At 39.7% G+C, this 21,817-nt stretch overlaps 1 long non-coding RNA gene across 10 annotated transcripts in view; it reads right to left on the bottom strand.

Moving 5' to 3' along the window:
• The window catches only part of LOC110597880 (uncharacterized), a 297,780-nt gene that overhangs the window by 67,309 nt on the left and 208,654 nt on the right, over positions 1-21,817 (bottom strand). For 4 of the 10 annotated variants that reach the window (XR_013438899.1, XR_013438922.1, XR_013438920.1 and 1 more), the window contains one exon: positions 1,210-21,046. The exons of the other annotated variants lie outside the window; for them this stretch is intronic. This is a non-coding gene — a long non-coding RNA (uncharacterized LOC110597880). Of the gene's footprint in view, positions 1-1,209; positions 21,047-21,817 lie in introns of those variants that run through there. 10 annotated transcript variants of the gene reach the window in all.

The raw sequence follows: 21,817 nt of genomic DNA, 5'->3' as shown, positions 1-21,817 counted from the left end.
TATTAACTATTTGGCATTCTAGAAGTACTAATTGGCTTATTTTATTAAACTATTCAATCTGGAATAAAAGTTGTAAAATGTTAATCCTTAGCAGTTAATGTTGGTCATTAACAGTCAGATGTTTATCTAAAAACTACTCTAATAGCCAACAACAACCAACATGGTAACTTACGAAATACAGAAGCACTTTACATACATTTCCTTATTTAAGCAATTTAAATCAATGTGACGTTTGGGAATTACTTTGGAATTTGTATTGCATAAAACTACTAGGGACATTTAATGGATTTTTTTAAATGGGTACATTATAATTATACATAAAAGTAAAATTCCTTATGATGCATTCTTATATATACATAGCCTAGTATAACAGGGACATGTTCCTGTAACATTTAAAGTGATCCTAAGTTAGAGTATGTGTTAAAATACTTTTTATGGAGATTTTAAAAAACCTGTTTAATGGTAAACTCTAACTTTTTTAATTAATGAAATTTGCAATTGGACCAATCTTAAAATTCTATACCTTTCAAAGATATATATTCATTATGAATTTAAAGTTTGATTACCAGAATCAAAAATTGTTGTGCTTAAAACTTAATTTATACTATTTGCACTAAGAAAAAAATTTGATAACTTTATCTGAATTTCATATTCTATCACCATTTTTTGTTTTGTTTCGTATCTCTTGAGCATCAGAAAATTAGAGAAATGAATGTAAAGTTACTGATTATAGTTTAAAATCTTGATTCCCTTCTCTCCTTGGGGCCCATGTGTAACTCTGCACACATCGACAGGAGCAGTTTCCCAGGAACAGGCTTATGTGAATGCGTTTCAGGAGCATAGTCTTTGGGTGCAGATAGCTTAGCAATATTCTCAGAGAAATGGAAATTGTTTACATTCCAAGTAGGTGAAAATGTACATGTGGGGGTGTTTGTGTGTGTATGCGTGTGTGTGTAATTTTGGATTTTATTTGCAGTATCAATATGCAAATTTATTTATTATAAGTTGAATCTCATTGAAATGAAAATGAAAAGGCAATACTATTCTTTTAATATGGTTCACTAACCTTGTTCACACTGAGTTACTGATGCTCAGTAGGAGTTTGCCAACACCAGTTCTACTCAACCCTTGATGATTATGGAGGATTTAATTATAATTGAAAAAGTAAAAGAAAACAGAAAAAAAAAGGGACTAAATCTAATCCAAAAATCAATTTTGCATAGAATTTAATAACAGATAAAAGCTCAAAATTCTATAACTAACAAATGAAAAATATCAACACTAGGAAATAGGACTTTAGTTCCCAGCATCAATCCCAATACCTGTGTGGATCCTCCTGACCCCTCTTCTTTCATCAACTTCATGACAAAGGAATTGGCCTCACACTGAGGCATGGTAAATACATTATGAAATAAAGGCAGACATCATAAACAACACAAAACATGTGGAACAGAGGCAAAAGCAGGCTGCAAACAATTTCTCCCTCTCATATTTAGGCAGAGATTTCCCCCACAACCACAGTTGCCAGTTTTTAGATTCTTCTTCTTGGGCCTGCTGTGAAATGTATGGGTAACAGCTTTCAGCAGTTGCCCATGAAGTTAAAATGGCTTAGTGGTGGTTTATCGCTCAGATCTTCTGCATTTGCTGTGCACACTCACAGAAAATCACAGGCAAAAGTAAAGGAGGTTTCCTATGTTTCCTTGTTCAGCTTGAAAGCTTGCAGCAGGGCTCATGAGTGTAGACCGGCTCCCTGTTTAATATACAATATGAGCCTCTTGCAAAAAGTTAGCAAATACTATTTAAAGAGTGGCATGTGTTTCCATTTTGTTTTCTTAATGAAATAATCCAGGCTATGAAAAAGTAGACTTCTTGATTGATTTTAACGCAGTCAGTAATAAAATATGAAGGTTTATCAAAAGGTGTCCACTTAAAGAAAAAAAAAACTGCCAAAATTTTAAAGAATAGATGTTGACATGGCAGGTGTGTCCTATGGATAGAACCAATTTTGCCCATTGAGAGGCCATTAGGATTTTGTTAGTAAACAACAATTTGAATGTTCCCCAGCCGGGTCCCCCTCACTAGGTTCTATTGAAAATAAATAAACAGTTCCCCTCCCCCAGCATCCTGGCTGTCCCCATGGGAGGAGCCCCTGGTGGCTGTGCCTGGGCATCATATTCTTGCTGTTCTGGTAACACTAGTGATAATGTAATTGTGCATTATGGTCCTGGACTGAAGGGAGCAGCAGATCATTTGCTTGAAAACACGACCTTTTAATTTAAACAAAAGGCTTGAAAAAATAAAAGTGGGTCTTAAATGCAGTTTAATCAGTCGGGCGAGAGATGTCTAATGAAGCTGCCAGACGGATTTGTAGCCAGGCTGTCACTTCGGCCATCATGTTTACAGCTCCAGGAGTGAGATTAGCACCGTACGAAGACACAAACTCGGTTGAAATTTCCTGAGTCTAGGATGGCCGTAAATTTTGACAATTTGACAAATTATTTTGTGGCCGTCGTGTTGGTTTGGAAAACCTGGCATGGAAGAACTTAGTTCTTTGAGTTTCCCTTCTTTCCATAGGAACTAGAAGCATGACATCATTGTCACAAAAGGCAGCAGTCAAACCCAAAGCATCGATAAATGGATTTTCACACTTTCTTCCTATATTATGTTATCTAGTGCTTTTAAGGAAAAATTGCCATTGGAGCCTATACTTCCCCTAAAAGTTCTTTCCAGAGATATGTATGTTTGTGGTGCTGGGGACAAAACCCAGGGCCTCACGCAGGCTAGGCAAGCCCACTACCATGGAGCTACGTCCAGCTCCCAAAGCTTGTTAATGGAGGAGAATTTACTCAAGTGTTGGTCCTAATTTTTAACGACTATGTCTACAATTTGAATTTCCATTTCATTGAACCCTTTTCCTCCAGGGAAAATTTGAGTGTAAGCTTTGGAAAGTTCATCCTCTGCTGGAGGGGTTTAAGTAAGTAATGGGGAATTTAAGTAACTCAGGATTTTCTTGTACTACTATTTTTTTTTTCTTATTTCTTACCATAATTTTCTTTTGAGACAAATGTTCACTGAGTGTTAGTGGAAGATATGCTATTGAGAGGGGTAGTCAAGAAACTTTAAGAAGACAGAAACTTTTATTCTTGTTCCCCCCCCCCCAGTAATATATTCTAAAAATTGAAAAGTAAAGGAAAGAATTATCACCCTGGAAAAAAGAAAGTTGGGTCTTTCTTTCATCTTTCTTTCCTTCTCCCCCCACCCCACTTCTCCTTCCTCTCTCACTTTCTTCCATTTTCTACATTTATTTGCTGAAAATGGCATGCAGTTGTGCATAAACAACATTATCCACTTTGCTTCCTCTTAATAATCCAGGGAAGCCCTGGCTTAATCTCCCACTCATTTCATGCCTAAAGCACAAATGTATTGCTTTTGTTTTACTACATGTTTCATTCCATCTGTTGGAAGCCTAGTAAGTCAATATTTATCACATTTATAGATTCTGAATCACTAGGGGGAAAATGTCACAACTGGAGAAAAACATGTCCGTCATTCTTTCTTGACTATTTTAAAGTTTATAAGTGGTGTCTCTGTGATGTGGAGTCCACTCTTGTCAGCTAAAGTGTTGCAGCTTGCATTATTTTTTTTAAATCAAAACGTTTTTTAAACTCCATGTTTTCAAAGTTTTCCATTTTCCTCAAACCCTCTATAATTGCCTTGTCATGATTATCATTTTCCTTGCACTGTTGCTTTCTATGGAAGCCCCAGGAAAGAGTTACTAAAAATTAAATTTCATGCTTGCATGTGTTTCTGTGATCTGCAGCGTGTATGATCTCAGAGTGCAAACTTCTCTAAAAATAAATGGATTACCCTTTTTACTACACTGTCTGATGTCTCTTCCACAGATAGCTCTGCTTCCCTGTGATCTCTAACCCTCCACAATTGAAATGACAAGCGTTGAAATGGGGGCCTCACGGTGGCGCCCTCTGCCTTTGCCGGCCCCTTCTGCAAACTTGAATGATGCCCAGATCCCCCTGAAAAGGGGAGAATCATCTTCACACCCCCATCAGTGGAGGCCACTTTGGGAAATGCTGGCCTAAAAATTAAAATCATGAGTGCCAGGGAGTGATATTGGCTAAATGATATTGTTGTATTGTGTATTATGTATTTGGAAGAATATATAACAACAAATCCCATCAGTATGTACAACTAAAATGCAGAAATTAAAAAAAAAAAAAAAGTAGGAAAGAATTAAAATCTTATGTTATCATCCAAATCTTGCAATTGAGGATTATCACTGCAAAGAAAAGTTCTATGTTTACTACCAGAGTTTTGGGAACATTTTTCTGTTACTGAAGTAAAACAATTAAAAATATTTATGTACCCTAAAAGTGTCAGAATCCTGAAAGTATCCATGCACCACCTCCCTTAGAAAAACCTGTTGGAGTCCCTGCTTTTCTTTCCCAAAAGGAAATGCATCATTTATTGGCAGAAGAGCATTTGACCTTTTATAAACTGCTCTGTAAATATCATCATTGCTTAGTTTGTGAAAGACTAATGTGTTTCCACTAACAAAACTGTCTTTCCAGAGTTGCTGTTCTCTCGAATAATGCGTGTTTTCCTACTGGGATTTCTATTGCTGGCATTTTTTTTAAAGGCAATTAAATTTGTCTAAGGGATTGTACTTTGAGGCAATCCAAGGAATTTTAATCAAGAACCAATGAGAAAGCCAAAGTCTCAAGTGCAGTTAAAAAAAAAAAAGTGACAAAGTAGCAGACCTCAAAAATATTAACCAAGTAGATGTTTCCGTTTTATCTAAGATTGCCTTTTAACTAGAGGCACACTGTTTTTTTTTAAATATATATATATTTTAAGAAAACATTAAAACTATTTTTTCTCTAGAATAACTGTTCCTATATTAACTGGGCAATTTCTTTTTAAAGTTTATTTATTTTCAGTAGTAGTGATGGAACCAGGGACTCACACATGCTAGCCTAATACTAAGTTATATTCCCACATCTCTGCTTTTTAAAACTTTGTTTTAAGAATTGCATGGAAACGGAAGGAGACCCTCAGGGTTATACAAAATTACATACAAGAGGAAGTGAGGGGAAAGGGAAAAATAATACAAGTGGGAGAAATGAATTACAGTAGAGGGGGTAGAGAGAGAAGAGTGGAGGGGAGGGGAGGGGAGGGGGGATAGTAGAGGATAGGAAAGGCAGCAAAATACAACAGACACTAGAATGGCAATGTGTAAATCAATGGAAGTGTAACTGATGTGATTCTGCAATCTGTATATGGGGTAAAAATGGGAGTTCATAACCCACTTGAATCAAACTGTGAAATATGATATATCAAGAACTATGTAATGTTTTGAACAACCAACAATTAAAAAAAAAAAAAAAAAAAAAAAGGACAGGGCTTTGCTAAGTTGCCCAAGCCTAGCCTCCAACATGTGATCCTCCTGCCTCAGCCTCCAGCGTAGCCCAGGTGTGGTAACTAGGCAATATTAACCAACAATATTAACCAAAAGAGTTGGCTTTTCTCTCCTTACATCCATCAACAAGTATGGAGTTTCTTTTAAAGGAAACACCGGGATGACTGATGCCTTTGAAGAATCTATTCTTTTGAAAAGGGAGAATTACGAAGGAATGATGAAGAAACTAAGTGTGGAACTTGGCAATCTCTGTAACATAACCCATCGATTCTTTTTTGAAACAAAGGGAGGGAAACTAACCAACCAACAGCTAGGGAAATCAGGTCATGTTACTCAAGGGTCTTAGGGCTTCAGCCCTTTATGGTTCTTGTAATTCTAATAAGCTTACAACCACAGGTGAAGTTGGCACAGTTGTCTATCTCTGAGCCAACTCACACACCCCGAGAACAAATATATATAGTTACTCATGCGCCACCGTGGGAACGCACCATAAAACCAACAGAAAGAAAAATAATAAACATGTCATGCAATAAGCATAGGCTATGATGTGTAGCTTCAGGTTTTCAATAGCTGAGCTTTAATACAATAACCACAACAGGAACAGCTTCGGGAAACAGAACAGCAAGGTCAATGTGTAGGCCAACGGAATCCATCAGTCAAAAGCTCTTTTTTTCAAAACGCAGCTATCTGTTGAGTTTGAGTTAAAGGCTTTGTACCCCAAGTTTTGTTCATCCCAGGAGCTTTACAGACATAAAACTGGTGAGCTTGGAATGGAAGTCATTTTTGGTAGGTTGTAGAAGTTTTGTAAGTGAATTCTTTGTTACGACTTACAGGAAAGATCTTTTAAAATTAATCTAGTATATAATCAGACTGTATGTTATAGAAGACCTGAAGATTCTGTCTTAGAGGCCTAAAAATTAGGAAAAATGTGGATTTCTTTTGAGGCTCAATATGCCCCATATGTAAAACTTAGGTTTTATTTTTCAGTTTTTATATAAAATGAAAATTATTTTCTTAATTTATTATAATGTTATTCTTAATTTTAAACAGCCCATAATTCTCAAAAACAAACAAACAAACAAAAAAAACAAAAATGAATGCCTTAGTAAGTTCTTTTAGTTTAGAAATATAACACCTGTAAGCCAGTATTAGTTTAATACATAATGATTAACTGGGGTTGGGGATTTTGTTTCCTTGTTACTTGTATCCTTGGCACCTAGATCAGTGCCTGATACAAGTAGATGCTCAATAAATATTTGTCGAATGAATACATAATTGAATGCGATATTAAACTAGTAAAAAAAATAACATTGAGATCTAGTAATTGTCTGAAAAACTGTATTTATTGTTCTCACAGTTAAGACAGAGATTGATTTGATTGATTTTTGATGTTTCCAATTCCCTAAGTGCTAAAGGCAACTGAGCGTTTTAAAATTTTGTTAAATTTAGCAGAACTGATTCAATCTTCTCTGACTTGGAAAACTTTCCTCTTCCAAAGAGCATCTTCAACGAATCCTTATGAAGGAAGTGCCTATTTTTCTATAAATCTTAAGGAAGGCTTTTAGTGCCTGCGATTGTGGCTTTTAGATCTTTTTCATTACATATTTGGTATTTGTGAAACCAGGGAGCATGGCTGCACCTGCTAGCTGCAGAATTAAAGTGTGGTGTGTGGGGGACAGGGAAGAGCTCCCGCTGGCTGGGTACATCGTCTACTGTACAGCCGCCAGCTGTCCATGGGAGTTTGCAGCAGAGAGTCTCTACCAGGCTTCTAGAGAAGAATAACATATTTCTCCTTTTAGAAATTCATTCTGTTACCAAATCATAGCACTGGGATATGTCTAATCTTTCATTTTCCTGTGAAGTAGCAAAGCATATAAACTAGGGGCAGAAGAATTATTGGAAAAATGATTAAAATATTTAACAGTGTAGTCCAGGAGGGGAGAGAGATTTCATCAGCTAGTATAGTCTTAAGTACTGCTGCGCTTAGACCTGTCTAAGAATTTAAAGCAAAGGGTCTGACTTAGAGGACCCACAGTGAACCAAGGGAGGAAAGCCTGTGTATATTTGCAAGCATCCACGCGCGTGCACACACACACACACACACACACACACACACACACTTAATAAGAGAATGATTACAAACAATACATGAATAATAATAATTGGAAGATGGCAAGATTAAAAGCTTACATAGAAATCCATGAGTACAAAGTGTCTTCAGCCCTCTGAAGTAGTGGGATTTGAGCAGAGCTTGCTAGATGCAGTATTTCATGTTGCCTTTCACTCAACAAACATGGGTGAAGTGTCCCAGTGGGCTGAGTTCTGGGTGAGGGACAGCCTGGGGTGTCAAGATGAACAGGACAAAGTCGTGTCCCATGTTTTCCTGTTCATTTTGACCCCAACGCATACTATGTTCCTTATCACATTAGGAAAAAACCTTCTAGTTTCTTCAACTTTAGTTGAAAACATTCAACTAAAACAGTTGAATATTTCTTGATCTAGGGGCCGATCTTGACTTTCTGCTCACTGCAATAGAGGGACAGTTAAGAGAGTAGCTGAGGCTATAATCTGAGGCACATCTTCCGAGCTGATGCAGAAATTTAGGCTGAACCCAAAACAGCAGTCCTAGGGCCCCAGGCACACAGGGACTTTGTAAAATCAGCTAGCAATTTGCACTGGTCTGTCAAAAAGTATACAGACCAATTATTGGCTATTTCACTTACAAAAGAGTTGCTTTATTGAACTTTTCAATTAATGAAAGTTCTTTTAGAGTTACGAAGATGCAGATTTAAATGTTTTCTCTAAATTCTCATGGAGCTTTTATTTGTCTGGTTCTTTTTTTTTTTTTTTTGGTTTTTTATTTTATTTATTTATTTAATTTTGGGGGTCCATGGGGTTGAACCTAGGGGTGCCTTACCACTGAGCTACATTCCCACCCCTTTTTATTTTTTATTTTGAGAGAGACTCTCACTAGTTTGCCCAGGCTGACCTCAAACTTTCCATCTTCCTGCCTTAGCTTCCCAAGTTGTTGGAATTAGAGACCTGTGCCACGGTGCCAGTTTCATGGATGTTGTCAATCTCTAATACGTATGATACTGCATGAACATTTTTTCAAAGTTTTTAGATTTTTACATGAAGGAAGCTTTTGTTTTTTGAAATACTAAACATTGATCCCAGGAGTTGGGATTGATCTCAATTATTATTATTAAGACAAGGTCTTATTAAATTGCCCAGATTGGCCTTGAACATTTGATCCTCCTGCTTCAACCTCCTGAGGCGCAGGGATTGTATGCATGTGCTACTATGTCAATTGTTTAGTTTTTCTAAAACAAAAACCACAGTTTTTTGTGTGTTTGTTTTGTTTATTTGGTATCAGGATTGAACTCAGGGGCGCTTCACCACTGAGTCACATCCTCAACCCTTTTTATGTTTTGAGACAGGGTCTCACTAAGTTGCTGAGGCTGGCTTTAAACTTGCAATCCTCCTGCCTCAGCCTCCCAAGTCACTGGGATTACAGGCATGCAGCACCACTCCTGGTTAAAAACAAAAACACCGTTTTAAAATGAAAATTGTCTGCAAGATTGCTGTGAAACTTCCCCTGACCCCTATGTTTGTCAATCACTGTGTTTTAGCCTCTACCTCCATCAATGCATAACCTCTATATGTACTTTCGGGATCCTCTTCCCCAGATATTTTCTAGTTGCTGCTCCCTCGCCTTTGTTCTGGTCTCTCGTGATTGCTTCTAAATGCTGCTATCACTCAAAGTTTATTACCTAGCTTTGCTGTTACTCCTACCATATATTTCCAAACCCTACTTGATTGTGCCACAACTTGAAAGTCAGTGTTTCCAATATGGCACGTATTAACTTCTCTCCAAAACATTCTTCCTTCCTACCACCCGTCTTGGTCAGCCTTACAATTTCCCAAGCTGCCAGAGGAATGGTACCACACTTTCCTGGGTTCTTCTGCTTTGCCCACACTTCAGTCTCTTCTTTGGATTCTGTTCTGCCATTCAGTCCCTGACTGTGAATGTCTGCCTGGGGGCTTCTTCTCTGTCACCCTGATGGTCTCCTGCCATGAGCCCTCTCAAACCTGTGTCTTCAGCCTAGAATCCCAAGTCAATGTGCCCAAAACGTGTCCACTACTTCTCCCCAGCCCTGCCTCTCCTCGCTTACCACTCACTCCTTCTATACTCAGTGGATGGAACACACTCCCCCTGGCTGTCCACAGAAGAAATTGGGGAATCGCCCTCAACTTCTTTCTTTCAATCACTTCCCACCCTTGATCAATCCTGGTGACTTGACCTCCCTAGTGTTCCTGGAGCAAATATGTTCAGAATCACCTCTGTTAGTGTTGTTCTATTTCAGGCCTTCATCATATTCATCTGGTTTCCCAGACAGTGCTCAGTATTTCTCTGTCAGTACTCAGCATCCTGTCCCGAAGTTTAGTTACAGGAAATAAACGTCACTTGTAATGGCTGACAATTGTTGGAATCAGTACTTGAACAAGAAAGTTCTGCTTAGGGATCTCACTCTTCAGCACAAAATTGTATTCCTTCTTGGCTTAGGAAGGAGTAAGGGGCAATTGGATGGTACATTCTATTTCTTTGCTACTCAAACTCTGGTCCAGAGACCCAAAACACCATACCACCCAGGATTTTGCTAGCAATGCTGACTGTGAGAAGAGAAGTAGGGAACGAGGGTCACAGCTGTGTGACCTGAAGAATATCTGCTCCCTCTGGGGTGCCAGCTTCATGCCTGGCCCTGCCCTGCCCTGTTTTATCCATGATAACAGGAAAAGGTAAAAATAAAAGCATTTCTAAGAGGCTGGCTAACATAGAGGGGGAACATAACCCCTCCCACAGGTTTATTATGCTGCCCCATGACTGAGTTGTATTTATTTATAGTTATGAAAAATGGGGGTGGAGAAAAACTAAGGCTCCAGTGCACAGTGAGTTGGCAATAGATGTAATCACAGGACCTAAGAATTCCTAGCTCTGATGTCTTGGCTCTAGCAATGGGACCACACACGTGAAATCATCTTTTGTGCTGATTATTGAGTCCTCCTTTACAAAAATCTTGCCCTGGGAACCCTGTCTCCATCTCTGAGGCCATGCACGTGGAGGAAATCCTGAATGGCTCCTCATTTGCTTGTGCAGGGAAAGATTTACTTTTTTTTTGTATTTGCACTGACATCTACAGTCTGTATGACTCTTCTTTGTAGCCTCCGAACTGTATCCAGAGACCACCATTGTCTTTACAGCTTATATAAGAAAATCCTTGTTTGGGCTTTACAATTAACACAAAAGTGCTAAGTGGCAATATTGATGAATGTGGGGAGAAAACCAGAAGTCCGAAAAAAAATGTGAATGAATCTCTCTCTCTCTTTTCTTTTTTTTTTTAAAGGCAGGCTTAGTAAAATTTACACCACTGAATCCAATCTCATTAAAACGGGTTGCAAAAAAAGTAAAGTTTGCATGCTGCTAAGCTTTTATGTGGTAGTGGCATCTCTGCATGCAGCATGTATGTTTGGGATGCTTCCTTTCCAAATCAAGATTGTGCAAAGGTACACCTCAGATCCACTGTCTTCTCTTAGGGGTCTTCCAAGAGAAACACCTGCCAACTCAATCTCTCCCTCACCAAGAGACCTTGGAGCCTTCAGATGTGAGAAGAAGAAAAGTTTAGTGAAGCACGGTTTCATAAATACTGGGACTCATTGAGAGCCCCACGATGCAGAAAACTGACAGCAGGAGAAGAGAATGCTGACCTCATTTCCTAGAATAAAGGTAGGATTTTTTTTTTTTTACAGTTGTGAATTTTTATTCTCTATCATAAGAGAGGAATTTAATGAACATTAGTTCGTAAGGAAACCAGAAGCAGATAACTGAAGGTGTAGCTAAGTCTCCTTCATCCCCCATCTTTCCTGCCTGGACGGAACTGGCCTCAGCTGAAACCTTCCAAACCCTGAAGTGGCAGCCTTCTTTAACCTTTGACCTAAATTGTGTCTGAACTTTCATCTTGGGGAAGCAAAGTTTTGAACATTAAGCCACTAAAGACTTCAAAAGCCCCTGGATTTATGTCCTGTTCTTAAGCTAGAATCTCAATATCCTTGTCTTTGACCAGCAAAGTAGGATCTGCTCATCCCAATTCTAGCAGTGACGTGCTAGGTAATGAATGATCATCAGGGGAGGTATTTTTAGCATTTGACCCATTTGAATAAATATGCTTCCTGAGAAAGAAATAAAAGGAAGATTCCTTCAACTTTTTGAGACTTTGTATTTGGGGTTTTGATTTCTTTTCACAGAGTAAATATGAACATAGCTTAAAACTTTTTTGTTTCTGCCTCTAGAAATAAAAATATGAACGTAAACCTAGATAGTTTATACTGTCATGATCAGATTTTGGGGTCCAAATGTAGAATATCCAAAAGTCATAAGATCTTATCATCTCATTAGAGCAGGAGGCACGGAAAACTACAGTGGCTCTTTTAATAGGTGACCCTGTGTATTCCCTACTAAATTCACGGAGGATTTGCATTTAGCCATAAACCTACCCAGATGAGGATATGCCTCAAAGAGACTATCTGAGGGACAAAGTAAGTCTGAGAGGATTAGCAGCAGAATCAAACCCAGATTAAATCAAATAACCAAAGAAAAATTAGTAGAACTAGAAAGGTTTTTGTCTGTATGAGGGAACTGCATACCTCAGAGCATTGAAAACGAAGATTTAAGTCAAAGTCCAAAATAATTTTTGATTTATATTTGGACCTCTTAGGACTTGCTCTTTAAAAAAAAATAATTTATATTAGTTTTATTTGTCCTGTCAGTTAAAGTAACTGAAGTTGCCAAAACACTGTCATTTCTTGTAACTGATTCCCCCCCCCACTCCCCATGGCTGTCATAAGTGTCTCAAGTGCATTTGTCTTTGGAATGCTGTTTCTTTGTTGCCTTCTGTGGGACCTGTCTTACCCTGGCATTTTTACTGTGGTAGACACATTGCTGTATTACAGTAGGCCAAAGGTCATCTACACAGCCATCAATTCTAAGAATGATTTTTTGGTTAATAAAACGAATTTTCTTAGCTGAGGGCTGCTTGCTGTGAGAAGGATTTATATTTGCCAGATCATATTTTCTAGAAAGTAATAGAATGCCAACCATTAAACCATAATTTATGATGCTCTCTTTGTCAAAAACCAAATTTTCCTTTTTTTTACCATGAGGATTGTGACTACAACAAGAAAGTGCACATGCATCACTAAGTGACACGATGAAGCAAAATATGTTTTTGGGAAACATGGGTAACAAATATTATTCTTGCCCTGGCTCAGAAAGCACCTAAGGAGAGAGAACAGTGATAGAGTGCTGATCAGGACCAGGATGGAGAGCCACAGAGATGTGGAATGGAAAAACTGTCTCAGCCATCTGCAGTCCTCTTAGACAAGTTAATTAATTTTTCTCAGCTGGGGCTTTTTCATCCACAAAATGGGCATGACAATAGTACTTGCCTCCTAGGTTTTATGGAGGGGAAAAAAAATGGGATATGCACAAAGAGACTTTGGCCCTAAAATTGTCTATTAGCCAGGCTGGAGTGCTTATGCGACATTAAAAAACAGCCCTATTCTCCAGGGCTTAAAACAGCTAAAAAGCTCTTGCTTATGCTATGGCCACTATAACTATAGGTTATGGGGTGGGGTGGAGTCTGTTCATGGTGAAAATTCATGGATCCAGGTGATGGAGCAGCCACACTGATCACCTGCAGAGGGGATAAGAACTCTGAGGGGTTTCATGCCAACAGTGAAAGTTTCAGCCCAGAAGTGACACATTAGACTTCTCATGGAATTCATTGGCCAGAGCCAGTCTTATTACCCGCCTCCCACAGTGGACCAGAAAGGTACATTCTCAGAGCTGAGAATAGTTGGTGAACAGCACTAATAGCTCCCACAAAATTTTTATATACATGTGTGTGCATGTGCATGTGTGTGTGTGGAGGGAGGGAGAGAGGGAGAGAGAGAGAGAGAGAGAGAGAGAGAGAGAGAGAGAGAGAGAGAGAACAATTCCTTCTCTTTCTGCAGGTGGGATATGGAGAGTTGCTCCAGATTGGTCTCCAAGTGAGGTGCCATGATCTTTTCTAGGGCAATGGACATGCTGCTTGTGTAGGGGCCACCCTACTGAGGCCCTAGACAATTTAAGAAAAGGGACAAAAGTGAAAGAAAACTTAATGCATCTGGGCCCTTCTCAAGGGAAGCGTTCCCCTACCTCAGCAGGAAGCCCTTCCATCGTTCCTACTGGATATTCAGAGGGAGGGTACTATTTGAAACGTTTTCTTTCAGTTAGTGTGTGCAGCACACATAAAATAATTGGCAGGGAAGGGAAGAGTCTGTATGAGTGACTTTATCCATCAGCCAAAATGCCACATGGGGCCAGCTGCTGGGTAATGGGGCATCCAGCTGTAGGCAGGGCTGTGGCAAAGTCCACAAACTGATGTGACACTGGGCAAGTTGCCTTATCTCTCAGATCCTTAGTGTCCTCACCTCTGTCGTAGAGATGAGACCTAGCTCAGCGGGAGGTTTGGATCAGATGGAACAGATGAAGTTACAGTTGGTTCTCTGAAAGCAGGCTGCAATGTCTCTTGCACTGATAGGTGCCCAATGGTGCTGACCGTTCTCTCTTGAATTCAACTAAACCATCAGGGATCATCAAAGCAGCACCTATGGGTCAGACTGCAGCAGACTGTCCCCCTGCCCTCTTTAGAAAATGCAATGTTCCTTTCAGTTCCATTAATGAAATAATTTTCAGAAATAAAATTCCCCAAATGAACTCTGCCCTGACCACTTGGCAATGTGCACAGAGTAAGCAGTAAAAATGCCTAGGGTGCTCAGAGCACCTGCCTCGACAGCAGGCACAGCAGGCCTGAGTTCCTGAAGCATCCCTGGGGCCTTGACCATTGGTCAAGGTTGCATTCTTGATCCAGCTGGTGGGTCGGAACCAGTCAAGGGAGGCCCTGGCTAACTCAAAATGGCACCAACTAACAACCTGCTCTGCTCTGCAGTCCTGCTGCAGTCTGATCCAAGGGTGCTGCTCTGACATAATCATTTCCCTGGCAATGTTTAGCAGAAAGAACACTGGGCTGAAAGTTCGGAAGGCCTGAGTTCTGGTCCCAATTCTTCTGCTAAGTGGCCTCATTCAACCTACATAACCTCTCTGGTCCTTGGTCTCCATTTATGTAAAATGTGAGATTTGAATTAGAATGGTAGCTTTTGAACTTTTTTTTTTTTTGCATATTCAGAATTAAAGAGAATTATGTAGTCTCCAAATTAAAACAAATTTAGGCAAAGCAGCTCTGAGGGATGTGAGAGGGATTGCACACTCACCCATCATCCCCTTCACTGTGAATCCCCAGGGGCAGAATATGGACAGAAAAGTCAAGGTGGGGAAAAACAACAGCCCCAAGTCCTTCCTCAGAGCCCTGGGACCTGCAGCAGGAAGAGAACCACTCTCCAGGGTGTCTCACCTCCGCAGGCCACAGGGACCAGGGATATGAGTGGAGACCCTTGGTAATGTCCACTCCCCAAATTCTGTCCTTAATCAGCTATTTCAGGGGGGCCATTTAAGGTAGGAGAAGGCAAAAGGAATGTTGCTTAATGTCTAGGACAGGAAGCATCAGTAATTTGCTTTGAGCAGGAGTGGTTTCCTCCATTTTCTCCTGTAACTTCCTCCCAGAAGCAGGAAGCAGCCTTCAGATATGTCAGGCAAATGGGAGTCACAGGAAACAGTTCACACTTTTTGAAGATTTACTTTGTTCCAGAGTAGTGCTGGGCAATTCATTCACGCCATTCTTGACCATTCACAACTTTCTGAGGCAGTACAAGGCTATTACTCTACCCTCACCCTAATATATCTTGGCCGGGAAATGGTCTTAGAAATTAAAAGAAAATTCACACAGTTAAAATTTATACCTCACACATGTCTGACTCTGACTCCTGTGTTTTTCAGGTCACTCACTCTCTTCTTTCCCTTTCATCTTCTCTCCATCATCTCCCAACTTAATCACTGCTAGGGGAAATTTTTAACAAAAAGAAGAAATGCAAAAGTGTGGAATATTTTTTTAAACTAGTGATTTTGCCATGTCTGTTGTGTTTTCTCAACTTATATTTATCTTTGAATTTAAGCTGGTCCAAGGGAAGAAAACACATCAAAAAAATCTTCACTTTCTCAAAGAAATGTATTTCTTTGTTGCTTTTTTGGAAGTACGTGGCCCTATTAATTTCTCTTTTATTTTTCTATTTTTAATAGAAACAATAAATGAATAAAAGAAATAGTTCACTTTCCTCTTAGCTGTAACAGTTACTAATAGCAAATAGCTGGATTAGTGGTAGCATTTTGCTCAGCTTCAGAATTGGGGTAGAGTATGGGGTTGGGGACCTCTGATGAGCAGGCTCCATCCAAAGGGAAGAACTCCACTCTATTCCAACTGAATGCAGACCAAACCTAGACCTTTTGGGTTGTTCCCCGCCCCCCCCCACCCCTCCAAGAATTTCAGAGCTTCAAATTTTAATATGAAAAGCCATTATTGAGTTTAAATATTGACAAAAGAATGAAAGAAAAGAAAGAGAAGAAGGCAGAGGAAAAAAACCCTGTTTTTCCAGATTTAGCAAATAAAAATAGAGAATACCTTGTTAAGTTTGAACTATCAGATAAACAATGAATAATTTTTAGTATAAGTATACCCCAATAATTGTGTGAGATGTACTTACGTTAAAATATGACTTGTTGTTCATCTGAAATTTATGGCAACCCTAAGTCAAACAAAACATGCCTATGGACTACACGAGGCATACGGGCCACACAGGTATATAGACCACCATTTGGCAACCTGCAATACTGACAGGTAATCCCCAGCAGTAGCTGAGAAGGGCTGCCTTCTTGTAGCAAATAGTCTATGTTGTCATTTTTTTTTTTTACACTGACATGAAATCCATATGCAAAGCAGCCTATGTACACATTAAAAAAATCAACCGAAGGCCCTAATTTTTAAAAAGAAATAAAAAGAAATTTCTTTCAATGTGCAAATGCTTTAGCAGCACACGAGGGACTATCTGCAAGACTCTTGAGGGTGTGTAGGAAGTGTGGCTGCCCCAGATATTATAGGGTGTCTAGCTTCCCTCCACCCTATTAAATGCTCACACTGCCCCCTAGTCTTTGATATAATCAAAATACCCCCACACCCACACACATTTTCAAAATGCCCCCTAGGTGGGCTGCTTAGTACAAAAGACCATTTAATGGAAATATTGGTTAGTGAAACAATTCGAAGGCCAGTTGGTGAAGGGGACAAGGCAGAGGATGGCACTTAAGATTGGGAGCCCAGGTAAGCAGCAACAGCTTTCTTCTAAGGAGAAATGACTGGAAAACCAGCTGGAAGTGAAGGAAAGAAAAAGATGAGGAATTACATGGAGTCATCCAAATGAACAGGGAGCCTGGGAGCAAGAGTTTATGTTGAAATAGATGAATTCAATTTATGTGAGATTTGGAGGAACGGTGTATAGGGTGTGGAGTCTGTCAGTGATGTGGTCAGTGGTCTGAGATGGACAAAGAACTCTGGGAATCAGTGGCTTAGCACCTACATGTGAGGGAAGTCACAGGACAGGATGAGATCTCTCACAGGTAGACGGTAGAATGAACGGTGACCGGGTCCATGGATACAGCCCTGCTGAACAGTCACCTTTGTGAAAAGGTTCATTCTTCCATCATGGAGGAATGAGGAGTTTCCAGAAAGAAAGCAGGAAATCCAAGAAAATGGGGTAACAGAAGGCATGAGAGAGAAGCAAGTGGGATCAATTCTGCAGAGAAGACGAATTCCACAGGAAGGACAAACAAGAGAAGAGTTGGACAAGACAGCCATAGGGACTTGAGTGACTTGAGTTTCAGCTTTGGACATAAGGAGCGTGAGAAGTCTTCTAGATGTGCAGGTGAAGATGTCAAGTAGGCAGAGGGCTCTAGGATCCACCTTTGGGGGAGAAATCTAGGCCAGTGGTAAATATCTCAGAATAGAAAACAGAGAATAGTTAAAGCTGTAGCCCTGGATGAACTGCTAAGGAAGTAAGAGTAGGCAGGTAAGAGAAGAAAATTAAATACTGAACCATGGGCCTCAAACACCAAGAGGTCTGTGATAAGAGAGGAAGTAGCAAAAAAAGAAAAAGAAAGAGAAAAAATATTCATGATGGAAAGAAGACAGAGGTGGAGAGAGGGCTTCTTTCAAACAAACATAGTAGGTTGCTGGCTGCCTGGACAGATTTAGGTTCTTTGAATCAGCCTCTCTAGCCAAAGGAAAATAATCAAGAAAATTCAGCACTTGAAAAGGAGCTTGGATTGTGCCAAGTGGGTTACACTTATGGGAACTCACACCTGTAATGGAGGTGCAGTCAGTCTCTGACAATCCCACCCAAAGGGGCGCTGATACTAAGAAGCAACCAGTAATGTTAATCTAGCATCTTATCCCATATTTCTCAGGGTCCTGATCCTTTGCTCTTGTGGACTTCGAGGGCCTTCTGTTATATTGACAGGTTCTTGCTTTTTATACAGTTGGCTTTCCATCTACTGATTTCTTCTCAGCTCACCAGTCCCTTGAAGAGGAGCCATGCTGTGTTCCTCTTTCACAGGGGCTGGCCCCAGTGAAATCAGTTAAGCATGAACATGGGCAAGTCTGTAGATTTTTGATTTCTATGGGGCCTTCTATAACCTAAAACCTTTAAGGTAAAAGGACAAAAACATTAAAACCCCTTAGAATGTTTTTTTTTTTTTTGATTCATCTGTAACATTCAGAACATTACCTGGTTAAACTGATTTTATAAAGCTATTACTTAATAATTGTAACTGAAAAAAAAAATCAGGTCTTGAATAGAGGTCAGACAGGAAAATCTAAAAAAAAGCTCTGATAATTTGTCTACACACACACCCACATACATACCTGCATCACGGTTAAGAGTTCATCAAGGTGCCTAACTGATTTATGATGACATAAAATTATTTGTAAGTTGTAGGAACTGATTATTTGTATTCTCTCAAATTTAAATGTTGAAACCTTTGTCTGCAGTATGATGGTCCTTGGAGATGGGGCCTTTGCAAGGTAATTAGGGTTAGATAAGATCACAAGGGTAGGTTTCTCATGATAAGATTAAGGGCCTTATAAAAACAGAAGGAGACCAGGTGTGGTGGAACATACCTGTAATCCCATATACTCAGGAGGCAGAGGCAGGAGAATAACAAGTTTGAGGTTAGCCTACTCAACTTAGTAAGCTCCGACCTCAAAATACAAAAAAAGGGCAGGTATGTGGCTCAGTGGTAAAATATCCTTGGATTCAATCCCTATTGCCACCCCAAACAGAAACAAACAAACAAAAAATAATAAAAAGAGATAGGAGCTCACTCTGTGTGTGTGTGCCCCAAGGAAGGTCATGTGAGGGTCTAACCAGAAGTAGGGCCCTCACCAGAACCCTACCACATTTGTGTGGGTTTCCATCCTCCAGGACTGTGAGAAATAAATATTTGTTGTTTAAGTCATCCAAAATACAGTATTCTGTCATAGCAACCTGAACTGATTGAGGCAGTATATGTAGTTTGTGAATCTGACTAAAACTCAAAAGTTACAAAACTGGCCAAAGTATTGTGTACAAAGAAAGGAAAAGTCTTTAGGGAAAAGAGAATACATTCTCCTCTATACATTGGTTTGGGAAGAAAAATGAGGCGTATCTTCTGCTAGAGGAGCTTTTTTGTATGTGGTTATGATCTTTTGTTGGACATGATCTGTCCCGTGGCTTATGGGAATCTATACAGTGAATTGTGTTATTAGAGAATTCTAGTTAAGTCTGTGCTTGGCCCCAAGTAAAGCAGCCTAAACTTTTTTTAAAAATCTATTTATTTTTTAGTTACAGGTGGTAACAATGTCTTTATTTTACTTTATGTGGTGCTTTTTTTTTTTTTTTTTTTTTTTTACTTTATGTAGAGCGCATGCTAGGCACGTGCTCTACCTCTGAGCCACGACCCCAGCTCCTACCAGCCTAAACTTTCTTGGAATAAAATAGCAAAATCAAAATATTTTTTCTGTCCCATACTGCTTGGGGGAAAAAAATGGCAGTATGCACAACATAAGCATCCAAAATACTGTAAGACATTATGTTCATTCAATCTATTGCTGATTTTATGCTTTTTAGAAATATTTTACATTGTTAACTCCTCCTGTGGACATATTAGACTATATGTGGGTATTTGTATATGGGTATCCATATGGGTATTTTTGGAAATTTCAGCACTAATATAACTTCTTTAAATTATAAAAGATTCTAAAGGTTTATTTGTTTGTAGAGGATGAAGGGAGGACACTGAAATAGTCTTTTTGAATAACTGAAGTGACTTGATATATGGAAATATTTGAATCTTATCAAATAAATTGTCAGTGTTTAAAATTTCCTTTTGAAGTTAAATTATTTAGTTCTCACCAAAAAGCACTGATTGCATGGATGAAAACAGAAGGAAATGCTGGTCACTAGCTATGGAATCTGAGAACGCAACTGTGCAGTGTGTTCGACAGTTCTTGGGTTATTCAGCAAGTCACCAATTTTGGTAGGCTAGCCTCCTTTTACATTGCAGTGGAAAAGAGAACACATCTGAAAAACCAGATAATATGATGAATAAGACATTTGGTAAATAAAAGCAATTAAACATCAAAAAGAGCACACATGTGAAAAAACAGATAATAGAGCAGGTAAGACATTCAGTAAATAGCACCAAATAATGATGTCGTAAACCTCAACCCGAACCAGTCATCCAAGAGGCGATGTCACACGAAGTGATTGCTTTTAGTCCCTTCACTGGGTCTATCTAGATTTTGGAAACATTAAGATAAACTTCAAAGGCCACAAAGAAGTTGCTTTGGTGTGTCCTCTGGGATAGGCTGAAACTGGAAATGTGATATAAGTATGTACTTTAAGAAATGAGGGTCCTGTCAAAGGAAATGTGAGCATTTCTTGGCACAGATCTTTCCTGCTTTTCCGAGGTTCACCTGGTGAAGAAGAAATGGGCTGGCGAAGGGTTTCAGTGGAGGTAGAGCCAAGCAGATGCAGTGGGAGACTCCGTGTTCTCCCCGCTACAGGGACAGGAGACTACCAGAGATGGCTGGTCTGGAGCAGGAAAAGTCCTTTGGTAGTAGGGGTGGCGGATCTGTTTTTTGCTGTTGTTAGTCTCTGTTCCTTTGCAGAGTTATCAGATCTCTTTCCTTTTGCCCTTGAAAATGGCATTCAGTGATTCTGTGTGTGTGTGCATTTGAGAAAGTCAGTGCCATATCCTTTTAATCCGCCGAGCATCTTCAATGACTTGAAAATGATCAGAGCGTGGTTGATGACCGCATTGGTCAGTTTGCAAGAGCTTCACAGAGAGCTGTGCAAGCCATCCCGTTTCCCTTCTGTGGTCACCCAAACCTCTGTGGCCTCCCGGGGGGCTCATTGTAGCCATCCTTCCAGGACAAGGGTCAGTTCAGGGCGGGTGATTGTTGCTTTCTTCTCTCTCCAGGGAGCAACTTCTCTTGGTAAGCATTCTTTTTCCCAGCAAGCAAAGATGACCTGGAAATTTGATAGTGCCAGAGTTACAAACTATACTTTCTCAAGAGAGAAATATTACCTTATAGAAACTAGCTTTTATCCTGCTGGGAAACTGTACTGTGCTGTGCGGATTGTCTCTTATTAGAGTCGGGCGAGCTGGAGGAAGCACGTAGGGCTATCTTCTGCACACCAAAAAGGCAGCTGGAATCGTGTATGACCCTGAAAAGAAACTGTGGTGCTACTTAGGGGGGAGGTGGGCAAAGACAAAAATGTCAACGTAAGCCAGTACATTCCTTGCGCAGAATGAGCTTGAATGCTCTTAAACACACCAGGAGGAAAGTTCTCAAGGTTTTGAAACTCCTAGCGATGGTGGAGTTCTTGGCTAACATCCTAGAGCATTATGAGGCATTATAAATGCCCTTCGAATTCATGCAGCCCTATAAGAACAACAACAAAAAAATTGTTAGGAGGATTTTAGTATTTAATCACCAGGGGATCTAAAGCCTTTATTTGCCACTTCTCAATAAAATCAAACCTTTATCATGTAGAAGAGGTTAGAGAGGATTGGGAAATAATTTAAAGACAAAAGGAAGGTATTCCATCAACTAGTCAAATTGTATTCACTGAGCATTTACTATGTGCCAGGTAATGCGGCAGGGGCTGGGTTTGTGGTGGAGACACCGATTAACCTAGTCCCTCTTGACACTCCGTTGTGCAGAACAGGTGTATAGCAAGTTTTTTTCCATGCCTGATGAAATATGTGAGTTTATTTTAGGGTCTACAACTTCAAAA

The sequence above is a fragment of the Ictidomys tridecemlineatus genome, chromosome 5, assembly GCF_052094955.1.
Source record: "Ictidomys tridecemlineatus isolate mIctTri1 chromosome 5, mIctTri1.hap1, whole genome shotgun sequence".
Taxonomy (NCBI): domain Eukaryota; kingdom Metazoa; phylum Chordata; class Mammalia; order Rodentia; family Sciuridae; genus Ictidomys; species Ictidomys tridecemlineatus.
Note: the sequence above shows the minus strand (reverse complement) of the source record. Positions and strands in the feature narration are given on the sequence as shown.